We start from the raw sequence: 12,223 nt of genomic DNA, 5'->3' as shown, positions 1-12,223 counted from the left end.
AGGGCAATCGTGGACATACACATTGCATACTGTTCCCTTTCTTTATGCCTCTATATTTTTCTCCCTTTCTGCTCTTGGGCTTGAGAGCCACACTTTAATTTGTTCTCTGTCATTTATATGGTCCACTGTTTACATACAGTTGAAGTCCATAGAGCGTTTTGGGATACTATTTATATAAAAATCACCCCAGTAAATACAATTGTATTGGACTATGACTGGGGAGGAGCTGCGGGGAAGATTCCATGTTTCAGAGGAAGATTTTAAAAGCCTCCATTTTAATACTTCTTAGATAGGATGCTGAGCTTCTCTCGGTTGGTATGAGATGGGATCTCTTGGTATTGGGGAGACAATATAGACTAGTAAGCATGGGGCTAGGAGCCAGGAAATCCTAAGTCCCAATTGCAGCTTTGCCACTGACTCAACTCTGTGGCCTTGAATGTGTTATTCAACCTCTCCCTGTCCTCAGCCATAACATGGTAATAATAATAATAAGAAGAATTAATAAGAATGTCATGATCAGACTCGTGTGTATTCAGAGTGTAAATCTCTTATGTGGACCAGCCACTGCGGGGGATAAAGAACAACAGTCTTGGTTTGTAAGTCGAGCACTGGCCTGCAGTAGATGAAGTCAGACTGTTCAACTTGTGCTTCTGAAAATCTTTTCCCGAGATACAGAACATTCTGCTCCAGCTCAGTTGATAGGGGCCTGAGTATTTGGAGCATTTTCTGCTTGCAGTTTCTGCGAAGCTCTGAGTGGCCACATTGACAATCAGACATTTCCTAGACGACCATAATATGTCCTGGGTCTGGTACTGTGCGACATTTTCAGTAATGACTTGGATAATGGCATGGAGAGTATGCTCATAAAATTTGTGGCTGACACCAGACTAGGACTGCAAGAATTTTGGAGAACAGGATTAAGATTCAAAATGACCTTGACAAATTGGAGAATTGATCTGAAATCAACTAGATTAAATTCAGTGATGACAAGTGTAAAGTACTACACTTAGGAAGGAAAAAATCAAATGCACAGCTACAGGATGGGGAATAACTGGCTTGGTGGAGGTACTGCTGGAAAGGATCTGGGGGTTATAGGGGATCACAAATTGAATATAAATCAAAAGGCCTATATTATTCTGGCGTGTGTTAACAGGAGTGTGATAAATGAGAAGGGGAGGGGTAGCTCCCTTTTGTAGACACCCAGCCAGCCAGTTAGCTATAGAATCCCTCTTGGTAGTTGTTCTCTGCTTGCTTTTCCTGAAAAGGGTTGACAAGTCCATAGGTAAAAGGAAGGGAGTGGGCACCTGACCAAAAGAGCCAATGGGAGGGCTAGAACTTTTTAAAATTGGGAAAAAACTTCCCCTTTGTCTGTCTGTGGTTGTTCTCTGGAGAGAGGAGACACAGAGCAGCAATGCTATAAGAAGCTTTAAGCCAGGTATGGAAAATCATCAGATCATACCTAGAACTACTTATTTGAAACCCCAGATATGTAAGTAGATCAGGAAGTGTCTAGAAAGATGCAATTAGGTTTATCTCTGTTTATTTCTTATTGGCTTGTGGACTCCTCTGTGCTAACCCCAGGTGCTTTTGTTTTGCTTGTAACCTTTAAAGTGGACCTCAGGAAAGTTATTTTGATGCTTAATCCTTATAAGTGGTTCTTTTTAAATGTAGCAAAAAGCCTAAGTTCCAGATGTATTTTCTTTCTTTTTCTTTTAAATAAAATTTACCTTTTTTAAGAACAGGATTGGGTTTTTTGTGTCCTAAGAGGTTTGTGCATATGTTATTTAATTAGCTGTTGGCAACAGCTGATTTCCTTTGTTTCTTTTCTCAGCTATTCCCTGGAGGGGGTGTGAAAGGGCATGTGGGTACCCCACAGGAAGGAATTCCCAAGTGCACCTTCCTGGATCCCATACAGTTTTTTGCACTTGGGTGGTGGCAGCATCTACCCATCCAAGGTCAGAGAAAAGCTGTAACCTTGGGAGTTTAATACAAGCCTGGAGTGGCCACTATTAATTGCTAGAATCCTTGCAGGCCCCCACCTTCTGCACTCGAAGTGCCAGAGTGGGGAATCAGCCTTGACAAAGAGTGTTGTATGTAAGACTAGGGAGGTAATTGTTCTGCTCTGCTCGGCACTGGCGAGGCCCCAGCTGGAGTACTGTGTCCAGTTCTGGGTGCCGCACTTTAAGAAAGTTGTGGACAAATTTAGATTTAGAGCAGGTTGCACAGCGGAGCCAAGAGGCCAGTGAAGAAGCTTGGCAACATGTGACCTCCAGAAGAAGAAGGGAGAATGTCCGGGTACCAGCAACCCAGACACAGGTAAGTAACTGTTTTCATGTTCTCTCCACAGGTACCACAGGAGAGTGGACCAGATGATATGTCTGGGGGGAGAAAGCAGAAGGAGACTCCGCTGGTTGGAAGGCATGAGATGCGCTGTCCTGAGGTTGGGGGTTCCACGATCACCACTCCCAAGAGAAGGAGGTGGGTGGTGGTGGTCGGGGACTCTCTCCTCAGGGGGACTGAGTCATCTATCTGCCGCCCTGACCGGGAAAACAGAGAAGTCTGCTGCTTGCCAGGAGCTAGGATTCACGATGTGACGGAGAGACTGCCGAGACTCATCAAGCCCTCGGATCGCTACCCCTTCCTGATTCTCCACGTGGGCACCAATGATACTGCCAAGAATGACCTTGAGTGGATCACTGCAGACTACGTGGCTCTGGGAAGAAGGATAAAGGAGTTTGAGGCGCAAGTGGTCTTCTCGTCCATCCTCCCCGTGGAAGGAAAAGGCCGGGGTAGGGACCGTCGAATCATGGAAGTCAACAAATGGCTATGCAGGTAGTGTCAGAGAGAAGGCTTTGGATTCTTTGACCATGGGATGGTGTTCCATGAAGGAGGAGTGCTGGGCAGAGAAGTGCTCCACCTTACGAAGAGAGGGAAGAGCATCTTTGTGAGCAGGCTGGCTAACCTAGTGAGGAGGGCTTTAAACTCGGTTCACTGGGGGAAGGAGACCAAAGCCCTGAGAAAGTGGGGAAGTGGGATACCGGGAGGAGGCATGAGCAGGAGTGCGTGAGAGGGGGGGCTCCTGCCACATACTGAGAAAGAGGGGCGATCAGCAGGTTACCTCAAGTGCCTATATACAAATGCACAAAGCCTGGGAAACAAGCAGGGAGAACTGGAAGTCCTGGCACAGTCAAGGAATTATGATGTGATTGGAATAACAGAGACTTGGTGGAATTACTCACATGACTGGAGTACTGTCATGGATGGGTATAAACTGTTCAGGAAGGACAGGCAGGGCAGAAAAGGTGGGGGAGTAGCACTGTATGTAAGAGAGCAGTATGACTGCTCAGAGCTCCGGTACGAAACTGCAGAAAAACCTGAGTGTCTCTGGATTAAGTTTAGAAGTGTGAGCAACAGGAGGGATGTAGTGGTGGGAATCTGCTATAGACCACCGGACCAGAGGGATGAGGTGGACGAGGCTTTCTTCCGGCAACTCGCAGAAGCTACTAGATCGCACGCCCTGGTTCTCACGGGCGACATTAATCATCCTGATATCTGCTGGGAGAGAAATACAGCGGTGCATAGACAATCCAGGAAGTTTTTGGAAAGTGAAGGGGACAATTTCCTGGTGCAAGTGCTGGAGGAGCCAACTAGGGGGAGAGCTTTTCTTGACCTGCTGCTCACAAACCGGCAAGAATTAGTAGGGGAAGCAAAAGTGGATGGGAATCTGGGAGGCAGTGACCATGAGTTGGTTGAGTTCAGGATCCTGACACAGGGAAGAAAAGTAAGCAGCAGAATACAGACCCTGGACTTCAGGAAAGCAGACTTCGACTCCCTCAGGGAAATGATGGGTAGGATCCCCTGGGGGAATTACATGAGGGGGAAAGGAGTCCAGGAGAGCTGGCTGTATTTCAAAGAATCCCTATTGAGGTTACAGGGACAAACCATCCCGATGTGTCGAAAGAATAGTAAATATGCCAGGCGACCAGTTTGGCTTAACAGTGACATCCTTGCGGATCTTAAACATAAAAAAGAAGCTTACAAGAAGTGGAAGATTGGACAAATGACCAGGGAAGAGTATAAAAATGTTGCCCGGGCATGTAGGAATGAAATCAGGAGGGCCAAATCGCACCTGGAGCTGCAGCTAGCAAGAGATGTTAAGAGTAACAAGAAGGGTTTCTTCAGGTATGTTGGCAACAAGAAGAAAGCCAAGGAAAGTATGGGCCCCTTACTGAATGAGGGAGGCAACCTAGTGACAGAGGATGTGGAAAAAGCTAATGTACTCAATGCTTTTTTTGCCTCTGTCTTCACGAACAAGGTCAGCTCCCAGACTGCTGCGCTGGGCAACACAGCATGGGGAGTAGGTGGCCAGTCCTCTGAGGAGAAAGAAGTGGTTAGGGACTATTTAGAACAGCTGGACGTGCACAAGTCCATGGGGCTGGATGCCCTGCATCCGAGAGTGCTAAAGGAGTTGGCAGCTGTGATTGCAGAGCCATTGGCCATTATCTTTGAAAACTCATGGCGATCGGGGGAAGTCCTGGACGACTCGAAGAAGGCTAAAGTAGTGCCCATCTTTAAAAAAGGGAAGGAGGAGGATCCTGGGAACTACAGGCTAGTCAGCCCACTTCAGTCCCCAGAAAAATCATGGAGCGGGTCCTCAAGGAATCAATCCTGAAGCACTTACACGAGAGGAAAGTGATCAGGAACAGTCAGCATGGATTCACCAAGGGAAGGTCATGCCTGACTAATCTAATCGCCTTCTATGATGAGATTACTGGTTCTGTGGAGGAAGGGAAAGCAGTGGATGTATTGTTTCTTGACTTTAGCAAAGCTTTTGACACGGTCTCCCACAATATTCTTGTCAGCAAGTTTAAAGAAGTATGGGCTGGATGAATGGACTATAAGGTGGGTAGAAAGTTGGCTAGATTGTCGGGCTCAATGGGTTGTGATCAATGGCTCCATGTCTAGTCGGCAGCCGGTATGAAGTGGAGTGCCCCAAGGGTCGGTTGTGGGGCCGGTTTTGTTCAATATCTTCATAAATGATTTGGAGGATGGTGTGGATTGCACTCTCAGCAAATTTGCAGATGATACTAAACTAGGAGGAGTGGTAGATACGGTGGCAGGTAGGGATAGGATACAGAGGGCCCTAGACAAATTGGAGGATTGGGCCAAACGAAATCTGATGAGGTTCAACAAGGTTAAGTGCAGGGTCCTGCATTTAGGACGGAAGAACCCAATGCACCGCTACAGACTAGGGGCCGAATGGCTAGGCAGCAGTTCTGCGGAAAAGGACCTAGGGGTGACAGTGGACGAGAAGCTGGATATGAGTCAACAGTGTGCCCTTGTTGCCAAGAAGGCCAATGGCATTTTGGGATGTATAAGTAGGGGCATAGCCAGCAGATCGAGGGACGTGATCGTTCCCCTCTATTCGACATTGGTGAGGCCTCATCCGGAGTACTGTGTCCAGTTTTGGGCCCCACACTACAAGAAGGATGTGGAAAAATTGGAGAGAGTCCAGCAAAGGGCAACAAAAATGATTAGGGGTCTGGAACACATGAATTATGAGGAGAGGCTGAGGGAACTGGGATTGTTTAGTCTATGGAAGAGAAGAATGAGGGGGGATTTGATAGCTGCTTTCAACTACCTGAGAGGTTCCAAAGAGGATGGTTCTAGACTATTCTCAGTGGTAGAAGATGACAGGACAAGGAGTAATGGTCTGAAGTTGCAGTGGGGGAGGTTTAGGTTGGATATTAGGAAAAACATTTTCACTAGGAGGGTGGTGAAACACTGGAATGGGTTCCCTAGGGAGGTGGTAGAATCTCCTTCCTTAGAAGTTTTTAAGGTCAGGCCTGACAAAGCCCTGGCTGGGATGATTTAGTTGGGGATTGGTCCTGCTTTGAGCAGGGGGTTGGACTAGATGACCTCCTGAGGTCCCTTCCAACCCTGATATTCTATGATTCTATGACAAATTGGAGAGAGGCCAGAGGAGAGCAACATAAATGATTTAGAAAACATAAAAGATTTAGAAAACCTGACCGCTGAGGAAAGGTTAAAAAATCTGGATGTTTAGTCTTGAGAAAAGAAGACTGAGCGGGGACCAGATAAGAGTCTGCAGGTATGTGAAAGGCTGCTGTATGGAAGATGGTGATCAGTTGTTCTCCACGTCCTCTGAAGGTAAGATGAAGCAATGGGCTTAATCTGCAGCAAGGGTGATTTAGGTTAGATATTACAAAAAGCTTCTAATTAAGGATAGTTAAAACTCTGGAACAGGTGTCCAAGGGAGGTGGTAGAATCTCTGTCATTGAAGGTTTTTAAGACCAGGCTGGACGAGCCCCTGTCAGGGCTGGTCTAGGTTTACTTGGCCCTGCCTAAGGGCAAGGGGCGGGACTAAATAAGCTCTCGTGGTCCCTTCCAGCCCGACATTTGTGTGATTCTGTGTTACAATATTCCCCATAAAGAAAAGGAGTACTTGTGGCACCTTAGAGACTAACAAATTAATTTGAGCATAAGCTTTCGTGAGCTACAGCTCACTTGCGAATACAGACTAACACGGCTGCTACTCTGAAACCTAATATTCCCCATGTCATTGTGACTGATGTTTGTTATAGAATCATTATTTATTCCTTTACAATTTGTTTATTTGGAATTTATTTACAGCAGAGCCTGTGGGAGACAATTTCCAGCCATTCAAAAAGCGACCATGACCCTTGCCCAGGGAGCTCACAGTCGCAGGACAGACTGACAAGGGGACAGAGGTTGGGGAAGGAGAACAATAAATAGGGATTTTTTTTATAAAATCAGCTTGAGTCAGTATAAGGACCGTGGCAGGAATGGGTCTTTAAGAGGGACTAATCAAGGACTGGGCAGGGGCCTTACGGGAATCTCAGGGAAGTTGTACTGTGGCTAGGGGGTTAATTAATTAATTGTACAACACTTTGATGCTGTAACATGCTCAGTGTTATTATTAATTGTATTATAACAGATGGGGTTCCAAATACGCCATCTCCTGGATAGCCCTTCTAAAACTAGTTTGCACAGGCTGCTGTGGGAAGCTCCACTCTGCAGGGCACCTGTATTTACTTTCCTTTTGAATTCTGCACTGTGAGTTCAGGTGGGGTTACCACCTTTAAGGCTGGTTTTCAGGACAAAATCATTGTGTCCCATGGCATTGTGTTACATGACACCGTGATAACATTGCATTGTGTCATGACACAGTCTTCAGCTCAATACGCTACCCTGACATACTGTTGTGCTTACAATCCCCTATGAGGCCAGGACCTCATCTCCAAAGCAATTCTGGACGTGAATCAAGGCAGCCCTATCAAAGTCAGGACTCTCCAGTGATATTCGGGGTGGGTGGTTCCCTAAAAGCTGGACTTATTGCTGCAGTTCTCAACCTTTCAGACTCCTGTACCCCTTTAAGGAGACTGAAGCCTGAGCCCTGCCACTTGGGGTTGGGCCCGAGCCACCCTGTCTGGGGCTGAAGCATGTAACTAGCTTTGCGGGCCCCCCTGTGGTGTGGAGCCCTGGGCAATTGCCCTACTTGCCACCCCTGAACACTGGCCCTGCACTTGCAACCCCCTAAACCTGTCCAGCAACCCCCGCGGGTCACGACCCCCAGGTTGAGAAACACTAATGTAGATGAGTTAACTTAGATTCATAGATATTTAGGTCAGAAGGGACCATTATGATCATCTAGTCTGACCTCCTGCACAATGCAGGCCACAGAATTTCACCCACCACTCCTAAAAAAGACCTCACACCTATATCTGTGCTATTGAAGTCCTCAAATTGTAGTTTGAAGACCTCAAGGAGCAGAGAATCCTCCAGCAAGTGACCCGTGCCCCATGCTACAGAGGAAGGCGAAAAACCTCCAGGGCCTTCCAATCTGCCCTGGAGGAAAATTCCTTCCCGACCCCAAATATGGCGATCAGCTAAACCCTGAGCATATGGGCAAGATTCATCAGCCAGATACTATAGAAAATTCTTTCCCGGGTAACTTGGATCTTACCCCATCTAAAAACCCATCACAGTCCATTGGGCCTATTTACCATGAATATTTAATTACCAAAACCATGTTATCCCATCATACCATCTCCTCCATAAACTTATCGAGTTTAATCTTAAAGCAAGATAGATCTTTTGCCCCCACTACTTCCCTCGGAAGGCTATTCCAAAACTTCACTCCTCTGATGGTTAGAAACCTTTGTCTAATTTCTAATCTAAATTTCCTAGTGGCCAGTTTATATCCATTTGTTCTTGTGTCCACATTGGTACTGAGTTTAAATAATTCCTCTCCCTCTCTGATATTTATCCCTCTGATATATTTATAGAGAGCAATCATATCTCCCCTCAACCTTCTTTTAGTTAGGCTAAACAAGCCAAGCTCCCTGAGTCTCCTTTCATAAGACAAGTTTTCCATTCCTCGAATCATCCTAGTAGCCCTTCTCTGTACCTGTTCCAGTTTGAATTCATCCTTCTTAAACATGGGAGACCAGAACTGCACACAGTATTCCAGGTGAGGAACTTGCCAACTGGAAGACCTCTGCACCCCCGAGGGGTACAGGTACCCCTGGTTGAGAACCTCTGATATGTTCTATGCATATTACAAGCCTCGTCTGAGAATGCTGTGTGGCCATTGCTGAGCTTTCCCAGTGCTCAGCTCTGACAGCGGGACTGTTAATTCCATCTATTCACTGTGCTTTTATTTGCATCTTTAGCCAGGGACGACACAACATCAGCATCCTGATCCAAAGACTTTGTTGTTCCAGGGGACAAGTCCTAAAGGTCGACAGTGCACCAGCGACCAGTGCACCAGCGACCATGTGCAGTTCAAGCAGAACCTGTTGCTCCTTTGGTTAGAGGCATCACAATGCCACGATTCCTCATGATGGAAGCCCTCAAATGACAGTTCAAAGGGCAGAAGTCATGGAACCTGGGGGCAGTTTATTCATTGACAGGTTAGATAGCATGCTTTGCTCCATGACATCGGTGAGACCACAGCTCCCAACACGCGATGCTCTGTGTCTCGCACCATGGGGGTGAAGAATTCTAGCATGCCAGCCTGCACCCGAAGCCAAGTGGCCTCCAAAGACAGCAGCTCCCTGCACCTTGTAGCCCACGGGGCTAGCCTGCTATATTATATCATCCCTTTTTCTTTATTGGTTTGATTGATTATATTGTTTTGACTGATGTTTTTGTGCTGAATAATTTCAGTAAATATTACTTCACTTTATTTGGCTGTAATGCAAGGAAATTACAGGCCTATATCCTGTATAATTAGCAAGAGCAAATTACCATGAGTGTTTGTAATCTTTGGCACTGATAAATGGCCTACCAGTTACCCCTTTTTAACTTTGGGGAACTGAATGTGTTTAACAGAATTCTGGAACATAGTGGTAACCACAGGGTACAGTGCAAGAACATGGAAGTAACAGCTCAGATCAAAGATAGCAGTTATGAGAATGAGATAATCAGTATCAATACGTAAGAATATATCCTATAGAGTAAGTAAATTCTATCCTAAGATTTATCTGGGTGAGGAAATTAGATTGGGCATGGAAGGTTGGGCACGGATATCAATATTCAGGATAGTGCCAGGACCCTATACGAGGGCGAACCACCCTGTGGAGAAGATTCTTTTTAGAACAAAAGAACAGCCATACTGGGTCAGACCAAAGGTCTATCTAGCCCAGTATCCTGTCTTCTGACAGTGGCCAATGCCAGGTGCCCCAGAGGGAATGAACAGAACGGTAATCGTCAAGTGATCCATCCCCTGTTGCCCATTCCCAGCTTCTGGCAAACAGAGGCTAAGGACACCATCCCTGCCCATCCTGGCTAATAGCCACTGATGGACCTATCCTCCATGAATGTACCTAGTTCTTTTTTGAACCGTTATGGTCTTCACCTTCACATCCTCTGGCAAGGAGTTCCACAGGTTGACTGTGCGTTGTGTGAAAACATACTTCCTTTTGTTTTAAACCAGCTGCCTATTAATTTCATTTAGTGACCCCTAATTCTTGTGATATGAGAAGGAGTAAATAACACTTCCTTATTTACTTTCTCCACACCAGTCATGATTTTATAGCCCTCTATATCCCCCCTTTGTCATCTCTTTTCCATGCTGAAAAGTCCCAGTCTTATTAATCTCTCCTCATATGGCAGCCGTTCTATACCCCTAATCATTTTTGTTGCCCTTTTCTGAACCTTTTCCAATTGCAATATACCTTTTTTGAGATGGGGCAACCACATCTGCACGCACTATTCAAGATGTGGACGTACCATGGATTTATATAGAGGCAATATGATATTTTCTGTCTTATTATCTAACCCTTTCTTAATGATTCCCAACATTCTGTTCACTTTTTTTTTACTGCCGCTGCACATTGAGTCAATGTTTTCAGAGAACTATCCACAATGACTCCAAGATCTTTCTTGAGTGGTAACAGCTAATTTAGACCCCATCATTTTATATGTATAGTTGGGATTATGTTTTCCAGTGTGCATTACTTTGCATTTATCAACACTGAATTTCATCTGCCATTTTGTTGACCAGTCACCCAGTTTTGTGAGATCCTTTTGTAGTTCTTCGCAGTCTGCTTGGGACTTAACTATCTTGAGTAGTTTTGTATCATCAGCAAATTTTGCCACCTCACTGTTTACCCCTTTTCCAGATCATTTATGAATATGTTGAATAGGACTGGTCCCAGTACAGACCCCTGGGGGACACCACTACTTACCTCCCTCCATTCTGAAAATTGACCATTTATTCCTACCCTTTGTTTCCTATCTTTTAACCAGTTACTGATCCATGAGAGGACCTTTCCTCTTATACCATGACAGCTTACTTTGCTTAAGGGCCTTTGGTGAGGGACCTTGTCACGGGCTTTCTGAAAATCTAAGTACACTACATCCACTGGATCCCCCTTGTCCACATGCTTGTTGACCCCCTCAAAGAATTCTAATAGATTGATGAAGCATGATTTCCCCTTTATAAAAAACATGACACTTCCCCAACAAATTATGTTCATCTATATGTCTGACAATTTTATTCTTTACTATAGTTTCTACCAGTTTGCCCAGTTCTGATGTCAGGTTTACCCAGTCTGTAATTTCCGGGATCACCTCTGGAGCCCTTTTTAAAAATTGGCATCACATTAGCTGTCCTCCATCCATTTGGTACAGAAGCTGATTTAAATGATAGGTTATAAACTATAGTTAGTAATTCTGCAATTTCACATTTGAGTTCCTTCAGAACTCTTGGGTGATACCATCTGGTCCTGGTGACTTATTACTGTTTAATCAATTTGTTCAAAATCACCTCTAATGACACCTCAATCTGGGATAGTTCCTCAAATCTGTCACCTAAGAAGAATGGCTCAGGTTTGGGAATCTCCATCACATCCTCAGCTGTGAAGACCAATGCAGAGAATTTATTTAGTTTCTCCGCAATGGCCTTATCATCCTTGATTGCTCCTTTAGCATCTTGATCGTCCACGGGTTGTTTAGGAGGCTTCCTGCTTCTGATGTACTTTAAAAAAAAAAATTGCTATAACTTTCTGAGTCTTTGGCTAGCTGTTCTTCAAATTCTCTTTTGGCCTTCCTAGTTGTATTTTTACATTTCACTTGCCAGAGTTTATGCTCCTTTCTATTTTCCTCACTAGGATTTAACGTCCACTTTCTAAAGGATGCCTTTTTGCCTCTCGCTGCTTCTTTTACTTTGTTTAGCCACGGTGACACTCTTTCGGGTCTCTTATTATGTTGTTTTTTAATTTGGGCTACCCATTTAAGTTGAGCCTCTAGTACGGTGTCTTTAAAAAGTTCCCACGCAGCTTGCAGGGACTTCGCTTTTTGCGCTGTAGCTTTTTAATTTCCTTTGAAGGCACTACCTCATTTCTGTGACGTTCCCCTTTCTCAAAGTAAATGCTACCGTGGTGGGCCGCAACGGCGTCTCCCAGCTCCCGGAGCCTTTCGCCGCCACGGGCCCCAGCCGGGCCCGCATGCGGCCGGTGACGGATCCCGACGCCTGTACGCGGCCGCAGTTACGGGCCCCGCCGCGTCTGCTTCGCTTTGGCTCCGCGAAGGCTCCGACGTCGTTCGGCTCCACGCCTCCTTCCCCGGCTCCGGGGCCTGCGGCGGGGCCAAGAGCCGCCGGGCCGCTCGCGGGGAGCCCCGAGGAGCTCAGCCCCGGGACGGGGGGAGCCCTCGGCCCCACAGGCGCCGGGCT

Source organism: Lepidochelys olivacea, assembly GCF_965140295.1.
Source record: "Lepidochelys olivacea isolate rLepOli2 genome assembly, chromosome: 5".
NCBI classification, from domain to species: Eukaryota; Metazoa; Chordata; order Testudines; family Cheloniidae; genus Lepidochelys; species Lepidochelys olivacea.
This window is presented reverse-complemented; position numbering follows the sequence as displayed.